Source organism: Manis pentadactyla, chromosome 4, assembly GCF_030020395.1.
Source record: "Manis pentadactyla isolate mManPen7 chromosome 4, mManPen7.hap1, whole genome shotgun sequence".
Classification (NCBI taxonomy): Eukaryota; Metazoa; Chordata; class Mammalia; order Pholidota; family Manidae; genus Manis; species Manis pentadactyla.
In genome coordinates this window covers 5,765,163-5,787,580 of record NC_080022.1, presented here as the reverse complement: position 1 = coordinate 5,787,580, position 22,418 = coordinate 5,765,163, and the positions used below count along the sequence as shown (strand labels likewise).

The 22,418-nt window shown below is 50.2% G+C and overlaps 1 long non-coding RNA gene across 1 annotated transcript in view; it reads right to left on the bottom strand.

The window, feature by feature from the left end:
* Positions 1-352: 352 nt before the first annotated feature.
* Positions 353-22,418, bottom strand: part of LOC130683292 (uncharacterized) — a 145,296-nt gene continuing 123,230 nt past the window's right edge. The window contains exon 5 of the long non-coding RNA XR_008996871.1: positions 353-748. This is a non-coding gene — a long non-coding RNA (uncharacterized LOC130683292). The remainder of the gene's footprint in view (positions 749-22,418) is intronic.

Genomic DNA, 22,418 nt, shown 5'->3' with positions numbered 1-22,418 from the left:
TTTACATCTGAATGCTACAAACTAACCTATTTAAAACTTTTTAACAGGACTAAGAAAGTGTTCCATCCCAGTCATCAGAGCCCCACCCAGGCAGGGAGGGCAGGCAGGTATGCCGGAGCCGTGATGGGAGCGTCACCAGCAGCCCAGGCTGGGCCCGGCCCTGGGCCTCCTGCTTGGGGGGGGTCCCTCACTGGTCCTCCACTGCCTTCACACTCCCCACAGAGCTGGGAGCCCAGCCCCCACATTGAGGTAGGCCTGGGGCTTTCTGGGACCCCGGAATGCCCTCCTCCCATGGCCCCAAGCCAACTACAGAGGCTGCCCTCTGCCGGTGGACCAGACTGGAGAGTGTACTCCCACATGGCAGGGCCAGGCGGGGGCAGCTGGTCCCGAGGGGCGGCAGGAGCAGGGCCCGGACATGCGGAGTGGATGGCCTGCGGCACAGCCAAAGGTGGATCATGGAGCGGTGGGCCGGGGCCCAGGGGCTCCCTTGACATCCGCTGGCCCCCCTAGTGTCCAGGCTAGGTCTACATGTTTTATTTTATTTACCGCAGTTAATTGATCTATAATGTTTAAATATTCAGACATGAGGAGGCCTCCACTGGTCCTGTGGTCTGAGGCCCCTGGACTCATCTGCAGCCTGACGGGCAGGAGGGGCTGGGGGACCTTCAGATGGGCTCACTGGGGGCAGTGTTTTCCCGTCAGCTGTGTCCCAGTAGTCGGCCATTATATCAATTCTGTAGGTTGCAGCCTGCGTTTTTAAAAACAGAGCAAAATAGAAAATACTGGAGCAATGCCCTTATATAAGAATATTTGAATGAATATGCCTCTGTTATGTCATCTGGTCTTAATGTCAAATATATTTCCTCCTGTGAGTCTCAGTCACAAATGCTTAAGAGAGCACACAGGAGAAGGGTACCTGGTGGGGCGTCCCTGCGGCCCCCCTGGGCAGAGGGGAGATGTGCAGGCCAGGTGCTGGGCCAAGGAGCATAGAGACCAGCTGGACAAGGCGGCAGGCTCCCGTCAGCTCCAGACAATGAGCCTGTGCACTGCTGCCCTGCCCGCCACGACCCCTGCACCTGGACCACCGCCTTCGACTCACCTGGACACCTGCCAAAGCTCCTCACAGCCTCCAGGTCTCCCCTGCCTCCGCCATCCATTCCGCTCCTCCGTCACTCTCTCTCAGGACCCCTCCTGGCTTCCTCAGCTGAGCATCTTACCCGCTGCCCCCTGGCTCAGCCCCAGACCGACCGTGGCTGCTGTCTCAGTGCCCTTTTGTGGCCTCCCCGTCCAGTGCCCGCACTTCCTCTTGGGTTTTCCTGCTGACCCTGCATCATGCACGTCTCAGCTCCAAGTCTCTTCAGAAGGCCCTTCCCAAGCCCCTTTGGTCTGTGTCACAGCCCTTCTGGAGTCTGCGGACCTGCTCGCTCGCTGCCCATCTCCCCCACCCCTCCCACGAGAGGTCAGCTCCAGGAGGGTGGCTGGGGTCATGAATCCTCAGCCCATGCTGGGCACACAGTGGGTGCTCAATAAATGCTTGCTGGGTGAATGAATGAGGGCTCAGAGTGACCTTCCACCTGTGAGCACTTCCACCCGTGAGTCATCAGTCAGTCCTGATGTGTCAACTCTCCGGGGACCTGGAGCTGATGACATTGGGCAAGTCCTTTGACCCTTTAGAACTTTGGTTTCCTCTTCTTATGAAATAAAAAGTTGAATTGAGGATCTTCTTGATTCTAAAATTTTACAGCTACATGTATCAGAATGTAACTACTAGTTTAACTACTTACTACCAACTTTCTATTTCTATTTCATTCTCTTCCCACTGGGGAAGGAATATATTTACAATGTTTAGAGAAAGACATGAAAGCTTCTAACCCTATAAAGAATAAAGTTATTTGCTCATTTCAAAGTGGTCTGCCTTTGGCATTTCTGTTTTAATACTCTAGCATTTTAACATTTTGAAACATAATTTACAACCTAGACCTATTCTGAGAGTCTTAACAGAGCTTCCCTACCTGGGACTGTTGAAATGACAAAAGAAAAAAAAATACACTAATAGTTTCAGGCTTGTATTGAAGTATCTTTGAAATCCTACTCACGTGGAATTCTAAACAGCGAACATACAAAGATTTCTTTTGATGTTTTCAGTCTAGACCCTTTTGAAATGTCTAAAAGTATGTGCGTAATCATTAACTTTTATTGTGGATGTAGGAGGCTGCATTGTAGAAATAATGGAATCACCTGCCAGTTCCCAGGAGCGCTCAGCCCTGCAGACAGGAGGATATGTGTGGAGCTTGTCTACATTTCGGGCAGAGATTTTCCTTGGGCACTTTCCAGTCATTACACCCAGGGAAAGGCCATAAAATTGATATCGGGCACAAATCACTTTTACAGTTGGAAACAAACTCACTTCTGTTATGAAACAACCAAAGCTACTGGATTCTCATGCTTGGACCAGAAAACGTCATCGTGAAAAACCTCAATGTCCCATTTGCCACCAGTATTCTCATTTATTTATTTATTTTTGGTGGCAAAGACAACAGCCACGGTCAGAATTTTATTTCCTCCAGGTGTGGGTGTAGCGGACTGCCTAGGTGCACTTGGACTAGTAGAGCCTGGACCCTTAATCAAGTTGCCCTGGGGGACACCAGAATCCCTTTTCTCTTTCCAATATCCAAATCTGTGCAATTGCAAAGCTTGTCTTGGGTGTAGCAGGATCACCAACACCCAAGTGTCTGTTAGCTGTAACACTGCTTAGCAGTTCACCGCTGCAGCTGGGGGAATCTGCACAGGGTCATTGAAATATTTACCATTTGGAAAATGAAACCTTTTATTTTTAATAGCTTTATGGAGATATAACTAGCATGCCACACAGTTCCCCTGAAGCGTACAATTCTACATCTTCCACCATCACAACCCATTTTAGGGCATTTCCATCACTCCAAAGAGAAACCAGCACCTCTTAGCTGTCTCCCCTCCAAGCCCCCCATTCTCCCCGGGCCTAAGCAACCATTCAGCTGCTTGCTGTTTCTATGGATTCGCCTGCTCTGGACATTTCATATCAACGGAATCATGCAGTATGTGTCTGGCCCCTTACATTTAGCACGATGGTTTCAGGATTCATTCATAGTGTAGCATCCATCAGTACTTCATTGCTTTTATTGCTGAATAATGTTCTAGAGTGTGGGTAGACCGTGTTTTGTTTATCCATCCATCAGCTGATGAGTCACTGGATTTCGTACAGGAATGTGCTAAATTTAGAATCTGGCAGATCCTCTAACGCAGCCCCCCATTTTACAAAGGAGGGGAAAAATAGGGAGGTGACCTGTCCAAATCAGCTTAGCCAAAGTGGGGCACCTGATACCGGAGCTTTGTTTTTTTAATCATGAAAATGTCTAATATCCTGAAAAGTACAGAAAAAAAATAATGAACAATCATGTACCCACCAGACCATCTTTCCATATTTGCTTGTTATATCACTTAAAGAATGTACTATTAACAGTACTGTTGAAGCTCCATATGTACCCTGACCCCTGACCAATGACCCCTAATCCTGGTTCCTCTCTCCCCAGTGAGAACTACTTTACTGAATTTGGTATTTTCATGCACATTTTAATTCTATTACAAACACATGTATCCCTAAACATGCATATGTTGTGCATGTATCCAGACTATATATAAATAGCATCAAACTATATGTATCATTTTGTAATTTGCTTTTTACAATGTTATGTTTTCAAGTTTTAGCCATGTTGACACATGTGGCTGGCTGTGATCTACTATTTTCACTGCTCTACAGTACCTATTTTTAAAATATACCAGCATTTATTTACTAATCTATATTCCCTGATAAGTACTTAGATCAGGGTCAGCAAACTTCTGTACAGGATCAGACTGTAAAAATTCTAGGCTTTTCAGGCCAAGCCTTCTCTGTTGCAACTATTCCACTTTGCTATTGAAGCTGGAAATCAGCCTTGGACAACAGGAAAACAAATAGGAGTGACTGTGTTCCTATAAAACTTTACAAAAACAGGCAGTGGATCATATTTGGTCCCTGGTCTGGTTGGCTGACCTGATTTAGACAATTCGCACACTATTGCTAGTAAGAATGCAGCTGGATTGACTGTGGGTGTGCCTGCCTCCGTGTGAACATGCATAAGAGATTCTCTAGAAGGTGGGGCTGCTCTGTTATAGGAAATGCACATTTTGCATTTGACTCTGGATTGCCAACTGGTTCCCCAAAATAGGTACAGGTGGAGTTCATACTTATGAGGTCCAGGCTGTTTGTGTCCTCCCAACTCTGCTACTGTCAGATATTTTCATTTCTCTCCATCCGATGGATATAAAATGACGCCCTATTATGATCTGAATTTGCATTGCTCTATTGTTTGGAAGACAGGCCCATTTCCTTATTCACTGGCCCTTTGGGTTTCCACGTTGCAAACATCCTGTTCAGAGTCTTGAATCATTTCTCTTTTGGGTTCTCTTTTACTCAATTACTTAGGCATTCTTTGTAAAGTCTAATTATTAATCGATTATAAACTGCATTTGTCTCTTCCCAGAGTGGGGCTCGCGTTGTCATTTTGTTTTTGGTGTTGTTTGATGGGCAGAAGTTTCTAATTTTAAGGAATTGTCGGTCTTTTTATTTGTGGCTTGTACTTTCTGAATCTTGGTTAAGACATCCTTTCTTAATATAATATTCTCCTAACTTTTCTTCCAAATGTTTTAGAATTTTGCTATTTACATCCAATTCACCTGGAACTGACTTTTGGCTTGGTGTGAAGTAAATTAACTTATTTTTTCTATATGTGCAATTGTTGCTCAGGACCAATTACTGACAACTCCATCCTTGTATCTCTGGTCTACTGAAGGGGAGGGAAAATGTATTTTTCCTTCTACCCTTCTAGGTTCTCAGCTGGTGCTCTGTAACAAAGGACAGAGTAACATGAGAAAAGCACACACGTTTATTTAATAAAAGTTTTACGTGACACCGGAGCCTTCACGTGGAAATGAAAACCTGAAGAAACAGTTAAACCTGAGTATTTTATATTACGTTTTATAAAAAGTGGGAAGTCGTGGAAGAACATGATGTAGACAAAAGGGTAGAACTAAGGGTGGTCAAGTGGGGAAACTAGCAAAGCCTGTTCACTCAGGACCCCGGTGGCCCTCCGCCTTGGGAGACCAGGAGGCTCCTTTCCTCCAGGTGTAAGAAGGGCACTTCTCACATGAGAGTCTGTGGCCTGCTTCAGGGGAAGGTCAGAGAGCCCTTCCTGCACCTGCTGCTTCTCAGATTCCATCAGCTTAAACTATTCAATAGGCCAACGTGTCAAATTTGGAGGGTGTGGATAAAGTGAAGGTTCCTGTGGCCAGGATTCTTGCCTGGCCCTGGTTGGCTAGCTCACTGAACATGTGTGGGCAATACATTGCTATTGACTCTATATAAAGAGCTCCGCTCTGGGCTCTGGGCAACACGGTGGCACGGCTGCAAGGCTGTAAGAGAGCAGAGATGAGACTGGGGTGGTGGCAGCGCTGAGGACAGAGCCTGAGACGGCTGTGGGGACGGAGAGGCCCGGAGGCAGAGACCAGCTTGCTGCGGGCAGACTCGCTCTGAGGGGACGAGATTCTACTGATTGACCTGCCACTGTGGGAATAAATTGGGGATAAACCCTTTCACCCCAAGAACATTCCATTGTCATTTTTCGGTCTCATTGAATCCAAAGTGAAACCACAGAGGGAGTCTGTCCTAAACCCTGTCACAACTGCCATCTCAATCACATAAATATACCCACATATCTGCGGGTTTATTTTGAGGCTGTCCCGTTAGTCTGTGTGTCTATTTCTGGCTCAATACTACATGTGTTAATTCCAGTATGTTTATAATAAGTCCTGCTATTTAGAAGAACAAGCCCCCCAATCTCCCACCTTGCCTTCTTTCTTCAAAATGGTCTTAATTCGTTTTGGCTGTTTGCTCTTCCATCTGAACTCCAGGATAAGCTTCATTCCTCAAAATTCCTTTTGGGGTTTGTTATTGTAATGCAATAAATTTATATATTAATATGAAGTGTAACAGCATCTTTATGAGATACTGCACAGTCTTATCCATGAAGACTGTATATAGCTTTCCCTTTGTATGTTTCAATCCATTTTAAACAATTTTGTGAATTGTATAATTTATAAAGTATAAATTTTATATTTATAGTTCTATAATTTTCTTTACAAAAGTCTTACACATATTTTATTATATTTATTCCTGCATTATATAATTTTCCTTGCTCTTGTAAATGGCATATTTAAAATTATATTGTTGCTGGTATATAGGAATACACTTGAGTTTTATACATTAATCTGAAATCCAGCAACCATGATAAACTCAATTCCAAAATTCTCCTGTATTTTTATGCAGATGATCATATTATCTGTGGTCTACAACACCCATCCCTAGCCCTTCTCATCAGACAAAACCTGTTAACATTGTCTTTCTTTCCAAAAATTTTCAATGCACATACAAGCATGTTTGTATGCCCCTATTTTTCCACACAGAGATCATGCTGTAATATTATTCTACAATTTGATTTTTTCAAATAAAGTATCTTGGACATTATTCTATATCATCACACATAGGTGGGTCGACTTCAGTCTTTTCAGTGGCTGCACCATATTCCATTGTATGGCTGCCCATGATTTGTTGAACCAGTTCCTTATTAACAAACATTTAGGCTGTTTCCATATTTATTAGTCTATTTGTTGGCTATTATACATATGTCCTGATGAATATCCTTGGGCATATATCTTTGTGCATTGGTGCAGATAAATCTTAGAATAAGTAGGAAAAGCTGCTGTTTGTGAACTCAACTGTCCGACCCCCGAGGCCCTGTCCTTGAGTGGCGCTGCTCCCCACTGAAGGAGACCCGGGAAGGCTGTTCTCCCTGCAGCGAGGCCCCTCCAGAACACGTGGGTCTTTGCATCTCCTTCTCTTCCTGGCAGGAAGACAAACCACGGACACAGAGAGTAGCCAGCCTGCCTTCGGGTGCTTTTCTTGCGGCCCTGCCGGTTCCTCTTGCCTGCCTCAGCCGCTGCAGACTTTGGACTTCATTGTTTATCCACTCATTGCCTTGTCCGTGGCCTGCCTGCTCGGGTGCCTGCTGCCTGCGGGCTCCTTCCCACCATCAAGGACACCTGGGTCTTGGGCTGGCTCCACAGCATCTGCTTGCTCTTCCTTGAGCTGCAGGACTTCTCAGGTGCCCACTCCGGTCCCCTGCATCTGTGAATGTGTTTTCTCCTTCCTATAATAACTGCCCTTCCCTTATTTTTTTGCCCTGCCTGATGTTGGCCCCATGCCTGTGAAGGGGATCAGACTATGCCACCCCAAAATATGCTACTTTGGCATAAGGATTATTTTGGGCTGAAGGCAACTGAGAATAAGTAGATTCAGGAAGGGCTCTGCCCTCCATCTGCCCAAAGCAGGACAAAATCTCCCCTTGGGAAGGTGCCCCCAGCCCCACCCTTCTCCCATCCGAGGAGGAGGAGGAGAGCAGCTCATCACCGGAGAGGGAGAGGGGGCCAAGGGGAGCCCGCGCAGACAGGCCTTAGTGAGTGACCTTTGTGCCATGTTGTTTTTAATTTTATGTGCCTGGGGCCTCACAGACGTGAAGCAGAATCCCAGAGAAGTGATCAGACTGGCGGGCGTGCACACCGTCTTAACAAAGGGCGATATATTGTGGGAAAGTGGCAGACAAAGGAACGGGGGCTTCTGCGGCAGTAAACTGTGGGAACGTAAATGTATGGGGAAGACTCACTGTGTGTATGCTTTGTCTCTGACTAATCTGTCTTTTGTCAGTTTAATTCACACACTCCATTCATAAAGCGAGGGTGGAGGAGGAGCTTTTCCTCCCCTGCAGGTCCACGTCCTCTTCTCAAGCACGACGGGGGCTGACTGAGTGCCTACAGAGAGCGCACCCCAAAGACGCTCTACCACCAGGGCAATCTTACAAAATGAACATCAGATCATGTTACTTTCTTTTTTAAGATCCTTTTACAGCTTCTCAACACACTTAGAAAAGACCGGACCACCACTTGGCGGCCGGCCTGTCCCTTCTATCTCCGGAACCCCTCCCCCGCAGCCGCGGCGGCCCCAAGCTGTCCCCTCCTTGGCCCACCCTTCCCCTGCCGTGGCTTTGAATGAGCCTTTTCCGCAGGACACACCCTCCCCTTCCCTCGGCGAGGCTCAGCTTCCTCCGCGACACCTCACCACCCCATGAGAAGTACATGCAGACCTTGATCCCAGGGCCTCCTGTCAGCCCCATCACGGATCGATCATTGCCTCCCCCACTAGAAGGTAACTGGTTTGCTTCAGAGAACCTGCCTGTTGCCCCCTAACACAGTGTCAACCAGTGTGCCCCACTTTTCCAGAGCGTGTGGCAAAACCTCAGCCAATCAGACTCTCCCCTCTGGAATTTGACCCTTGACCCTCGTGGCATTATAATTTATAACAGCAAGATAATTGGAGGAGATTTATTTCAAAGGTGGTGCCCTGAAGAGAATGCCTCTTAGCTGCTGCTCTTCTGACAGCCTGCCCCCCACGCCACCCCCTCTGCCGTCTTCCTGCCCGCGCCTCCCCATTCCTTGCCCACTCTGTGTTCAGGACTGCCTGCCACCCTGTCCTCCCTCACAATCAGCTGGCTGATTTCTGCTGTTTGCCTTCGCAGACCCCTGCCCGACACTCTCTACCCTCCGAGGCCACCCCTCCCCCATTCATCCAGGGCCCTCTATAAATATTTGATGAAGGAATGACAAAGGCTGATCACGAGCCTGCAGGCCTTCCTGAGGGGGAGAAGGCGTGCTGACGGAACTGGAGCGCGGCGTTTCAAGAGAGGCACAGGCACGGGAACTCTAAGCTCAGCACCCACGCTTGGTTTTGTGGGTGCTCCTTCCTGTCCCACAGACCTGTGGCTTCCGGAGGACGTCTGGGAGGCAGCGATGGAGCCTCGGCCAGGGCAGCTTACTCAGCACTGAAACATCCCGTCTAGCCACTGTCACCGCGGGGGGTGCTGTCGGTGGTTAATAACACGGAAAATTTCTCTTTTGATGGAAGGGAAAGTGTTGATGAAGGAGTAGGGCGGTTACACATCTATTTAACTTTCTAATGATTTTCTAAATGCCGGAGACCATATGTTTCACCTCTTGACTTAATGCGCTGTTCCGCGGATGCAGCCCTCTTTCAACAGCGACCTTTTGCTACACTCCAGTGGCCCCTAGGACAATGTGGAAATGATGGCTGACTTGGCCCTTTCTCCATAGAAGGTAAATATGCACATATGCAGGGACCAGTCTGTCCCCAAACTCCATGAGTCAGGGCAGCTCTGCCTCTGGCACTTGCCACCGTATCCCAGTGCCCAGCACGTGGTAGGAGCTCAACAAAGATGTGACAAATGACTGGATTTAGTTACTTACCTTTTTACCAAAAGGCTAACTTTGTAATACAGCAAATTCTTTTTTCCCTTGTCTCAGACATGAGCTAGAACTACAGCAATAAAATTCAGAGTTGGATCCAAAAGACAAGGAACAACAAATACTGGCGAGGATGTGGAGAAAGGGGAACCCTCCTACACTGCTGGTGGGAATGTAAATTAGTTCAGCCATTGTGGAAAGCAGTATGGAGGTTCCTCAAAAACTAAAAATAGAAATACCATTTGACCCAGGAATTCCACTCCTAGGAATTTACCCTAAGAAAACAAGATCCCAGATTCAAATAGACATATGCACCCGTATGTCTATCGCAGCACTATTTACAATAGCCAAGATATGGAAGCACCCTACGTGTCCATCAGTAGATGAATGGATAAAGAACAGGTGATACATATACACAATGGATTATTATTCAGCCATAAGAAGAAAACAAATCCTCCCATTTGCAACAACATGGATGGAGCTAGAGGGTATTATGCTCAGTGAAATAAGCCAGGTGGAGAAAGACAAGTACCAAATGATTTCCCTCATTTGTGGAGTATAAGAACAAAGAAAAACTGAAGGAGCAAAACAGCAGCAGACTCACAGAACCCAAGAAGGGACTAGTGGTTACTAAAGGGGAGGGGTGGGGGAGGGCGGGTGGGGCAGGAGGGAGAAGGGGACTGAGGGGTATTGTGATTAGCACACATAATGTAGGGGGGTCACGGGGAAGACAGTGTAGCACAGAGAAGATAAGCAGTGACTCTGTGGCATCTTAACTACACTGATGGACAGTGACTGCAACGGGATGGGGGGGCTTGATAGTATGGGTGAATGTAATAACCACAATGTTGCTCATGTGAAAACTTTATAAGATTGTATATCAATGATACCTTAATAAAAAAAAATCAGAGTTGGAAGACCCACCTGCTTCTAGTGTCATCTGAAGATGAATTCCCTCAGATCGTTTTGGCCATCTCTGCGCAGCTCTGGATTTGGGCAATTTTTCCATATGTTAAGCCAAAGACCATAATGCAAGCGTATACAGAAGAAGCCTGCACTCTGACATGTGGTCGCTCCTCACATATTCAGAGGCATCCTTTTCTCTGGGACAACCATCACTGCTGCCACCACACCCAGCACTTACCCAAAAGGATCTCGAACCCGCCTGAGATTGTTTCAACTTCCACTCTGGCCTCTTCATCCAAGATCCCTCCACCTATTCTCTAAAACAGTGGGGTCCCCAGGGCTTGGTCCTGGGCTTTCTTCCCCACTCACTCTAAAGTTCTCTTTCATCTGCATGACTTTAAACATCTTCGGTTAACTAATGTTTTCGGGATTTCTTCCAAGGGTCCCGACATCTGGTCCATGCCAGGTCTACATCTCCAACCAGCTGTGACACCTCCCCCCGATGTCCTACAGCCTGTCACACTCCACCTGCTCCCACCTGGCCCCTCTCAGTGACTGGCACCCCTTCCCCCTCTGCTCAAAAACAAACGCTGGAGCCTGCTGCCTTCCTCCTTATCGCTCCCCCCCAAGTCCAATTAATCACCAAGGCTTACTGATTCTATTTCCAAAAGATTTCTCAGATCCCTCAACCCCTCCATCTCCCCTCCATCACTTCAATGCAACGGCAAGAATATCTCACTTGAGCTATTATAGGAGCCTCTTCTCCCTCCTTACGTAAAACTCTTGGATGACTTCCACGGGACCTAGAATAAAGTCCAAACATGATCTGCTTTCCCTGTCTTATCAACTCCATCTGCCGTGTCTCTCCTCCATGATCACAACTGTCTGGCCCTCACTGGCTCCCTGGGCGGACCAGCCCCATTCTACCAAGGGGACTTTGCATATACTGCCTGCGTCCTCTCCTCTGCCTGGTGTGCTCTTCTCAGCCCAGCATCAGTTCACTGTCACCTGCTTCTGTTAGACACCCTCCCCGAGCCCCGCTGCTCTTCCAGCACCTACAACATAGCCCCTCCCCACCACATATTTACTTATGTGTGTTTTTCTGGTATGTCTGTCTCCCCCACTAGATTCTGGATTCCTTGCAGGCAGGAATCTGGTCAGTTATTTCTCTCCTCTGACACTCCCAGCACCTAGGAAAGCTCTTGGCACATGGCAGGGGCTTGCAGATATTTCCTGAGTGACCACGCTGGTGATTCAAACATGAGTTTCCAGCCAGAGTCTCTCCTGGGTGGCCCTGGGGCCAAGCAGCTCTATTCTAAACCAGCCTTCTTGTCTCTCTCTCCAGTCTGTTTCCCTTGTGCGCTGGGTCTCAGTGAACAGCCCCGTGGCCCAGGGGCCACAGTCACCTCTGCGTCTAAAGAGTCAAACCAAGTCTGGTCCATTCTGCCTCCTTGCTGACTCCATTCTGCCTCCTTGCTGACTCTCATGTCTGCCCACAGCTTTGCACCTTTACTGCTCTGCAGGTTTTAGATCGACCCTCAGGCCTCCTGCCCTGCTGTCTATGCAGCCTCTGACCCTGGACTCCCTCCTTCCATCAGAACTGTTGGCTCCCTCCTGTCAGCAAAGCACCGTTGCCAACATCCCCTGAAACACCACTCCTTTCTTTGTCCCTGACTGGGGAGGTGTCTCCACGTGGGGGGCCTGGACCTCTCTCTGCTCCACTCATCCCTCCCCCAGGAGGGGACAGCTTCCCTGCCCAGTGTGCCTGGGAGAAGGGACTGGGCCCCCTCTGTGCCAGCTGGGCCCTGCTCCTTGGTGCTGGTGACTTTCTAACTCAGGGCAGAGCTGGCAAGTCCACTTGGTGAGGGAACCTGGAAAGGCCAAACGGGTTCTGGGACATCCTCTGTGTTCAGTAATAAAAATGGCACTGTGGTCTCCATCTGCCAACTCCTGTATTTTGCTCAACTGCACTGGAAAACAGGAACCACCCCAGCCTACCTGGTGGGCTAGCAAGCATCAAACATAAGTTCAAAGGTGTGAAGCACTTAAAAAAGTCCCTGGCACAGAAGTTCTTCAGAAATGTTAGCTATCACCGTGTTATCATGATAAACTTAGAGGGTGGAAAGGAGACCGCTATCTGTTCCAGCCCTGTAACTGCTGCCAACCCCAAGCCCTGGGCCCCAGGGTCTCACACACACAGGGCCCAGGTGGGGGGGTTCTTCCCAAGTGAAGTGCATGTCACATAGGAGGGAAAGAGCAGCGGTTCTAGGCAGGCCCTGAAGCCACCACGTCACACGGCTTGAGCCACGCCGTGATCCCTCCATACCAGAATGATGTGGCCGAGAAAGCCGGGTGCCCGAAGCCTCTGAGGGGGGCTGCTTCCCATTTCCCCGAAGCTGCGAGAAGCTGTGCAAGTCACTTAATCTGCACTGAGGCAAAGCACGAGGCTATGACGCAAAGCCGTTGTCATCTTCCAGTTAGTTTCCCCCTCTTCCTTCTGCTCCTCTCCTCCTTTCTCGTCTCCACCAAAGCCCAGAGCCGCCAGGTCCACCTCGAAGTGCTTCCTCAGCTGTCTCCTCCTCCGGCCGTTCCTGCCCCACTTACTTCTCTGGACCATGTGTCACCAATTCCCAATCCCACTGCTCCCAACCCATCCCCCACCTGGCAACCGAGGCCTCTCCGGTCTCGTCCCCTGGGTCCTGGAGTCCTCGGACAGCTCCCACCGCTCACAGCAAACGCCCAGACACATTCCCACCAGCGCGCGTGGGGCTTCTTTCTGGCTGAGCCTCCCCGGCACCCCACCGAGCCTCCTGGGTCCAGGCCCACGAGTCCCTTCCTCACCTCCAGACGCCGACTGCCCTGCTATCTTTTCAAGGGTTAGGTAACCAGACCCTTAGTTACAAATGGGAAAACTGACTCTGGGTAATTTAGACAGAAACACGATGTACAGAAGGATGTTGGATGGAGCAGCAACGAGTAGGAAGGCTCAACAGCAGAACGGAAAACAGCCGGGGCCGTGCACACGGGTACCAGGTCCCGGGATCATGCTGTGTTTATGTGAGGTGTCACCACAGCTGGGGAAGCACACATGGAACCTCTCTACAGTCACTGTGACTTGCTGGGGTTCTACGCTTATTTCAAAATAAGACATTTTAAAGAAAGACAGGCAGGCAGGGATGGGGCAGGAGCACGCACTGCAGGGGACAGGGCCCACGCCAGCACACCCGTAGGGTCGCATGGTAACGATGCCACGGCTGCACTGTTTCCACTGGCAAAATCTCTCAACAGCCGCTGCTCCCACACAGGTCCAGCGCCCCACGAGCCAGGTCCACATCTCAGATCCGTGCCCCAGCCACCGAAGGGGAGAAAGCTCGCCCCTCCAGCTTCTGTACGGGCTGGGGGAGGCTGCCTCCCGCCAACGCTCCCAGCAAGGCAGGGGCAGCCAAACTAGACTCTGGGAAGCCAAGGAAAGGGGCAAAGTCCTGTTCAGGGAGAGAGCCTGTGGCCCCCCCAGCCTGGACTCTTACGTGTATCTTTAGCGTAGCAGCGCCATCATACCCGCACTGACGTCCATGCGTGCATATGCATTCACTCATTCAACAAATAGTAACGGGGGCCTCCCTGGGGCCAGCTGTGCGGGGGATACTGCAGAGAGCAAAGCCGGCAGGAGCCCTGTCCTCACAAAGGCCCCTCCTGACTGTCCTCCTCGTCCATCAGGTTTCCTCCATCTTTGCCTGAAGACACCTCCCGGACACAAAAATGCAGAAATGATACAGGAGACGAGGAGTTCCTCTGCCCTGTGGCTCCCAGCAACAGTGCACCTCTGTCTGCTGTGTCCCCGGTGTCTTGTCCTAATCATTTTTAAGAGCTTTGCATTCCTGAGATTATTGTTGGAGATCCTTATCAGTCTCTTGTATTTGTCCAGAGTCTTTTTTAGGAACCTGTCCCTTAAAAATCTCAGCTGTCCTGCGGAATGGTGGTTACAGTCACGGCCCTTTTTTCCCTCATTGGAAAGAGAGTCATTTGTAATCACACAGTCAGAATTTCTGACAATTCTGAACTGACCTTGCTCTTGAGATGCATGTCTTAGGGTCACAAGACTCCTGAATACCTTTTGAAATCATCCAAGCTGAAGATTAGAAAATATGCCTGACTCTGATCTTTCACTGATATCATGAATCCTAAGATTACAGAGTTGCTTATTTCCAGGTGTCTGCCCTTTCTACTTGGCTAACAGCCCCTCCATATGGTGCCCATTCCTGGGAGTAGTTCCTCTGAAACATGAATTTGTTAATAAGGCAAATCAAGAATTTGGCAAAAGCCCTTATAATCTAGTTTCCACACAGTAGCAAAAATGGCCTCCTTACAAGATGAAGCAGATCATGTTATCCCTACTCAGCACCCTGAAAGGCCCGGCCCTTCTCCCAGGCCCACCCTGAACCACTCCTACTCTGTTCTTTCCATTATTTGAACATGTCCAACTCCTTCCTGCCCCAGGACCTTTGCACCTGTCCTGTCCCCTTCACAAGCCTATTCTCTCCCTTTCAGTCTCAGGTGAATTGCCCATCCTCCCGGAGGCTTCCTCTGATTACCTTCCCTCCACAGGCCCCCTCGGTTCTTCTCCATCTTGAGCCCTGTTTCTTCATGGTGCCGAGGTCAACCTGCGGTTGTTGGTCTGTTTGCTAGTTTGGTTATGGTATTGGCTTGCTTTCTGCCATGGAAAGGTCATGTTCAGGAGGGCAGGGACTATGTCTGTCTCGATCACCACTGTGTCCCTGGCACCTACCCCAGGGCCTGGCTGATGGCTGGTGCTAAGAAGCTTTGGTGGGTGAAGGAGTCTGATGCACACGACAGGCTCCAGCAGGCGTCTTACTCCCAGACTCTGCTCCCTGCCTGCTTGGGGAGCTCTGTCAGGAACAGGATGGAATTTCTCCTGGGTCCAGGTGGCCCAGGGTATGTGTGACAACAGCTAACCTCTGTCCTTCTCGTGTTTCCACCAGAGGTCCCTCTCTGCCCGCACCCCTCAGACTGACAGCCGGTGGTGTGGTGGATGGGGGACACTCCTGCTCCGCCTACTTCAGTCTGTGAGACCCCCTTCCAGGCCACAGGCGTCACCCTGCCCACCTCACTGCTCCCCAGGTGAATCACCGGGCACTTCCTGCCGTCCGGCCCCTCCTACGCCACACGGCTCTTCTCCAGAGCAGCCAGATCACTGGTTCCTGGGCACTTTGCTTCCTCCTCCACAATATGCAGCTGAAGCTTGCTGGGCCCTCAGCCAGGCCTCGGGCAAACAGTCTTGTCCCTGACCCACATGTCCCGCGTCTCACTAAGAGCCTCTACATTCTGGTATCTTAAGGTGCACAAGATCCAGGAAGCCCAAATCCAAAGAGCCAGCTGTCCAGCACCCCATCTTCTCTCACCCATTCCCGAGGCAGCAGGTAGAGGTTGGGGACACTGTCCACTGCCTCCTTCAGTGCTGGCCCCAGGACCCCACTGTCTCCTGATGCTGCTACCCAGACCGTGTGGCTGCGCAGACGGTGCAGTGGGCAGGCAGGGTGGACAGGTGGTCTCTCCAGGTAGCACTCTGGGGAGGCATCACCTCTCCTGTGGCCATATCAGGCCCGGTGGCCTGGCCGCTCCTCTTGGCTGGGAGCACCCCACCCGGTGACTCATGTCTCTCCCAGAGAGCTTCCCCAGCCCAGCTTTCCCGGAAGGCATGCTTCCCCCAAGGCCTCCTGCTTCCCCATCCTCTGAGGGGCCTCTTCCCCACTCCCCACCCCCTAGCTCTGGTTTTCACTCCGTGAACCTTCCTCATTGATCTGTGAGCCCCGTGCGTGACCCAGGGCTGCTCTCTGCAGAAGGTTCTCCACCCCCGGAACGTCTCACACCTTTATGAGCACCAGTGAGCAGCTGGGCTTTCTTCTCTTTTCCCAGTAGGTGGTAGGGCTGGTTCCACTGAGAAATGGAAGGCTGAGGTCAGGACCGTCTCTGCCTGGTTCATTCCCGTCTCTGCCTGGTTCATTCCCATAAGCCCAGCATCCAGCATAGCACTCCAGATCTTTGTTGAATGAATGAATAAATTACTTCTGGGAGCTCTTCATCCTCTCTGAGAAGACAAAACTGGTCCTCATCTGGACCAGTTCGTCTTCTCTCTGCACCTGGGGAGCAGCTGGCATCTGCTGCCCTGCACACAGGAAGATGCGCTGTGCTCACGGGTATCCCAGGACAGTCACCGTGGTGTCTTGCATAGGGATGGAGCCCCAGGAGGGGTTTTGATCATCCGTGGCTAAGAGATGAAGCATACAAACATATACAGGCAGGTACCGTGATCGTACCGGGACTACAGCAATGACGAGGAGGAGGGGGGCGAGCAGGAGGACGGCAAAGGCGGCGGTGATGACGTAGGTGCTGACGAGGGCTCTCTCTGGCCTCGCCACTGAGCTACAGTGCATTTATCTCCCAGGTTCTGGTTCATCCCCACCCAATCCGAGGAAGCTTTGAGCCATTTCCGTTTCACACTTTCACATTTTGTTCCCCCCAGGATCAGGACTAGAGGCTTGGCTCCTGTCAGTAAATGATGACCAATTAGCACAGCCAGTGAGAGCAGCCAGGTGGTGAATCACCCAGCAAATGGGAAGAAAACCCTCCGAGGAAGAAAAGCGTTCATATTTGTTTTGTTTTAAACTTGGAGAAATCCGCAGTCAGAATCTCTTATTTGTTGGTCTCCAGACTCAGGAAATGGATATTCTTAGGTGTTCTGAGGAGGATACAAATAAGTCTAGAAAGAATTTTCAAATGTTTTTGTGCTATAGCGATAAACTGGCTTTTTCTGTCCCCAAATTATTTATCATATAATAAAACTTTATGGATCAGACTTAATTAATCAATCTAATTAAAGAATATTGTAGGGGAGGGAAATCCTTTCCCCTTCCCTCTCAGGTTTTATGCCCGGGGCCTGCAAATTAAGCTGACAAAAGCCAGATTAACAGGAGGAAAGGCATACACATTTTGTTTGGTGTTAATATTTTAACTTTTCTGTGCACAGGGCCTTCATAGAAAAGAAATAAAGACCTGAAGAAGCAGTTAAACTTGGGGAGCTTATATACCGTTTTAGCAAAGGACAGTAAATCGTGGAGAAGTGACAAGACAAAGGAAAAAAGATATGGGATTCTGGGAATGCTGAGTTGCAGGAAGATAAATATTGGGGGAAACTAATGGATGACAAGGTTATTCGGTAAGATTTTATGTAGACTCATCGTGGTGCCATCACCAACTGCAGTGATAAAGGTGGTTCTTCCCTTCCTGGGGTGCGGGTGGGTGAGCATCTCGCCCTCGGACATCTACCTTTGCCCTGCTAAAAAAATGCAGACAGAGTCAGGGCAGAATGCATTTCCTGTGTCTGCTTTATCTCACGTGCCAAATAATAATCCTCATGTCAAAGTAGCATCTTTTGGGGTGGCATACTTTGACTCCCTTCAATATTTTAAAAGAAATGTAATCATATTACCCTCAAAATTGTATAAAAACTCAAACTAGAGGAAAACAGAATCTTGTCCTCTGGAGATTTATTTAGAGACCAGAGGAGAATCACTTAAATCAATATTAAGTTACAAATCTACGTTTGAGGACTTCTCAAATCATGACAAACGTGTTTCTCTTAGTAAGTTAAATGTTTTCCTTCTGATCTTTATTCCTCAGCAAAACTTTTTCTTTATAACGTGTATGTAAGTTATTGGACACATCAAACTAGTGATGGTGAAATAGATTATGGTTGATGTGACTGTCATTATTTAGAAATAGGTAAATCATTTAAGAGGAAGAATATTTTCTTTCTAGGGTTCCTATAAAGCTCCGTCTTAGAACATCTGTGAATGGAGGGGTTCCCTGGCCTTCCAGGTGACTGCATGCCCCCAGCTTCTCCCAGCCAGTCACAGTCTGGGGGACTCTGCCCAGGGCAGTGCCGAGGCTCTTGCCAGCTGTCTTAGTACGAGTGTCAGGGCCTGTTCCCTGCTTGAACTGTGCGCAACACAGAAGGTAAAGGAAAGCACTCTGGGCCGAGCATTAACTCCAGGACCAGCTGCCCAAGGCAGGTCAGTCATTCATCAGTTTCACTGGAGGCTGGGACTGACACGCTGCTCCTATGCAGGAACAGGATGTGTGACGCTTATTCATGACGTTTCCTTCAAAAAGCTCAATGTTTCACAAAATTACATTTTGAACATACTCCTCCCATCTCCAGAAGTATAAAGGTAACAAGAAATGGAATGAATTTCAGTATATACATAAGCAAATGAGCCCCAAATCACAGAGGAAACTATGGTTATAGTCCAGACTTATACTTAACCATAACTTTAAAAGTACTTTTTTGCCTTTCTGCTCTTTGAAGCTATAATTTTCCTAACTATTCAATAAATAACTTAAGTTAATAAAGCATAAAGGAATGAAACTAAGAGAAGAAAGCAGTGTTTTAAAAATTCAAAGTTCAAGTCAGATTTTAGAATGGGTGTTTGCCTGCCCTCTTTTGGATAGGCCAGGACCCTCGATCATGACCAAGTGCCCACACCGAGGGGAAGCTTCCAGCATCCAGCAGACTGAAGTGGCCATTCTCCTACAGGGCAGAAATTAAGAAAATTGAACACCTCAGGCTAGCAATCTGCCCGCTGTGACCTCCCAGGCTGTGAGCTCCAGAACCACCTGAAGGTGTCCGGCCCGAGGCTGAGCTTTATAGAAGCCCGCCTGGCTCCCACAGGAGGCCAGTTTAGGAGCGTTTTTTCCTGCTTAGCTCTCTTTCTACCGTTCTTTTGCCCTTTGCGCACCCATCCATCTACCAGCGACCAAAACACACGGAGGGGTCCCCAGGCTGCTCATCAGGAAGCAGCCCCCACCCCCGGGTCACCAAGAGATGAAGAGTCTCTGCCTCAGACCGTGGGTCTGCAATCTCTCCAGTACCCCCCACAGACCCATTTTCTGGACAGTAAAAGGAAATTAAACAAAAGAGCATTATCTTCTGATCCTTGGTTTTAAACCCAACTGCCGGGCAAATGGGATTTCAGTTTAGAGCTGAGTGAGGGTGACTTCAGCCGAATCCGGGGTTGTTTCAGAATAAATGTAAAATAAATTCAAAAGGCCCTGACTCATCAGAGATCATGACCGTCTGGCTGCTCTAGGCAAATGCAGAAGGACCAAGATGGGGTTTATTCCACGCTGAGTCGCGCCTTCAGGCTGGAGAGCCCCGAAGATTCCCCTGAAAGACTCCACCAGGCCTGAGCAAGCCAGTTACACGGTGAAGCCATCTCAGCATTCAAGTCCAAACCCAGGGCTTTTGCCCCAAAGTCTTCCAGGACTCCAGGTTCTCACCCTCTCTGGGCACCCCTGGGAAATTTCTGTAAGTCACCGTGATTAATATACGGGGGCCAGCATGCGGAGGCTTTGAAGCCCGTTCTTTATGCCCCCTCTTGTCTTTCTTATATGTCTACGGTGGCTCTTTGGGCGAGAGCAACGCCCACCAGTGCAGGGTGCAGGGGAGGGAGCGGCTGCACCCCAGGACCCCATCCCACCCTACCCGGGGTAACTCGTGCACTTCCGAAGAGGCCCTTCTTCTGTCTCTGAACTGGGGCTGCGCGGCACCACGCAGCGCCCCGAGGACCCGAGTCCAGGAGGATGTGAACGTGTGAGACCCAGGCTCAGTCGGAATCCAAACCCTTCCCGCATTAGTGCGGCACTGCGCCGGCCTCGGAGGGGCGGGAGGCAGGCCGGGGACAGCGGGAGGAGGCCGTGGGAGCCCGGGCGCGCTGCGGGCTGGGGCGGGAACTACGGGGCCTCGCCCGCGCGGGTCCCCGGCAGCACCCCGGCCCTGAAGGCGCGCCCCCGCGGGCGGGGTGCCACGGCCCGGCTGCGCGGGTTAAGACCCCCGCCGCTTGCAGGCCCCCGCGCAGAGCTGCCGGGGAGGCGCCGCCCGGAACGCGCAGGCCGCGGCCCGCAGACCCACGCGCGGAGGCGGCGGGCCGGGGCGGGGCGCGCGGGGGGCCGGGGCGGCGGCGGGAGGGCGGCCGTGACTCAGAGCCCGCCTGCGGAGCCTTAAAAGGGCAACCGCTTCCGGGGGGGGGGGCTCCTCCGCCCGTCCCCGGCTGGGCGCACCCCGGTGCCCCATGCAGCGGTTTCCTCCCGCCGGGCACCCTCCTCCTCTCCCCCTTCTGGGACAATTGTTTCAGCCCTAAAAAGCCTGCCCAAGCACCTCCTCCTTCTCCCCGATCCCCATCTTTAAAAAAACACCCCACTTCTCGGTGATAGCGCCTCCTTCCCTTCACCCTCAAACTCTTCCGAGACACGCAGGACCCACTCCTGTCCTGTGCTGCCTCAGAGCATTCTTTTAAAAGCAAGGAGCTGTCTGTGTGCGTATCATTTCAAACTTAAAGAATTTGCAAGAGTATTTATTGCAAAGAACTCCCAGCCCTCTGCCCAGACTCCCCACTCGTCGTGGAACATTGCGCCATATTCGTTTTATCATCATGCTCTCATCAATATACATATGAATTGTTTTTCTAAACCATTTGCAAGTAAATTGCAGGCGTTTTGTCTCTTACCCCTCAATACTGGGCTGTGCTTTTACTAAGGACAAGGACATTCATGGCAGAGTTAGCAGTTAAAAAAGAAAAAGACCCTTAGGGATGCTGTGACCTCTGAGCTGCCCAATCCAATGGCTTTGGAGGGATCGTTTAGCTCTGCCTTTCTGCCCCTTGGTCTCTGCCTCTGTCTGCTGCTGTGTCTCCCGCTTGGTCTCCTCTGATTCTCTTCTTTCATGGGCTCCTGGGAGGTGCTCTCTGTAGAGTCTAGCTTTCCATCTCATTTTACAGCCTCTCCCTGGAAGAGGCCATGGACTCCCAAGGGGTCAGCTGTCATCCATACTCAAGAGCACCAGGCCTTCAGCCTGAGTCCCCTTCTAAACTTCCACTGAAAGTCCATAGCTTTCTGGGAGCTGCCCCCCGAATCGCTCACTCCTCCACTCACGGTGGTTAAGTGGACACGTCACAGAACTGGACTCATTTTCCCTGCGCATCCCCCGCGCTGTCTCCACAGGGTTCTCTAAGCAGGAAACCTCCCTCCCTCTGGATTCTTCACCCCCCAGACTCTTGCCCAGGTCCGGGTCACACCCCCTGGCCTCCTTCCCATCTCCTCTCTCTAACCTCTTCTGTTCCTGCAAAGTCCTCCTGGGTCAGACGTCCACCCTCACTTGCTTCTCAGGCCGTTAGCTGGACTTTTCCCCTGGAGCCCCTCACCCGCCCACCCCTGTGCACCGTACACCACCACGAGGGTGTCGTTAGTATGCAGGGCCCTGTCTTGATTGAAACCATTGCCTCCAGGGTTCCTCTACTGGGTTCCAAAGATGGGAATCTTGGGTCCCTGTAAAGGTATTCATATGTCTGGGGGAAGCATTTTCTGGGTAAAAGCTTATACCTTTCATTACATTTTTAAAAGAATTGTGACTTCTCCCCCCAAAGAAAAGAAGTCTGTGTGTTACGGTTAAGGTTCCTTATAGGATCCAAGGCCATTTACTTTTGGCTCAATCCAGCTTTCCCAGCTTGGTTCCTGGACTTCCCTGGCAGCCTGCATGCCCAGCCCAGGGCTTCCCGAATTCGCTGGTCACAAGAATGCCCAGAGGCGTTGGGTAAGAATTCAGATCCTGGGGCCCCTTCCCTGGGGATTCTGGCTCAGAAGGTCTGAGTGGTGGCAGTGGGGTGATGGTGCAGGGACCCCCACAAATCTGTGTTTAATGAGTAGGATGTTTTTCTGGGGAAACACTGGGCTAAAGTCAGTTAAGGGCTTTCTGGCCTCCACCCTAGTTCCCTCTACCCTCCCTCTCCACTGATAAATTTCTATTTATCCCTCCATGTCCAATCAAACATCAGTGCCTGGGACGAACTTTTCCCTGATCAGTCTGTGTCACAGAGGTAAAGGCAAACCTGCTGTGACAAGGAGGCAAGGAGGCCCCAAGCACGTGGGCGAAACGGAGGGAGCTGTTTCTGTCCCATGTGCCCTAACAGCCAGCTAGTGGGGGCTAGCAAGGCGGT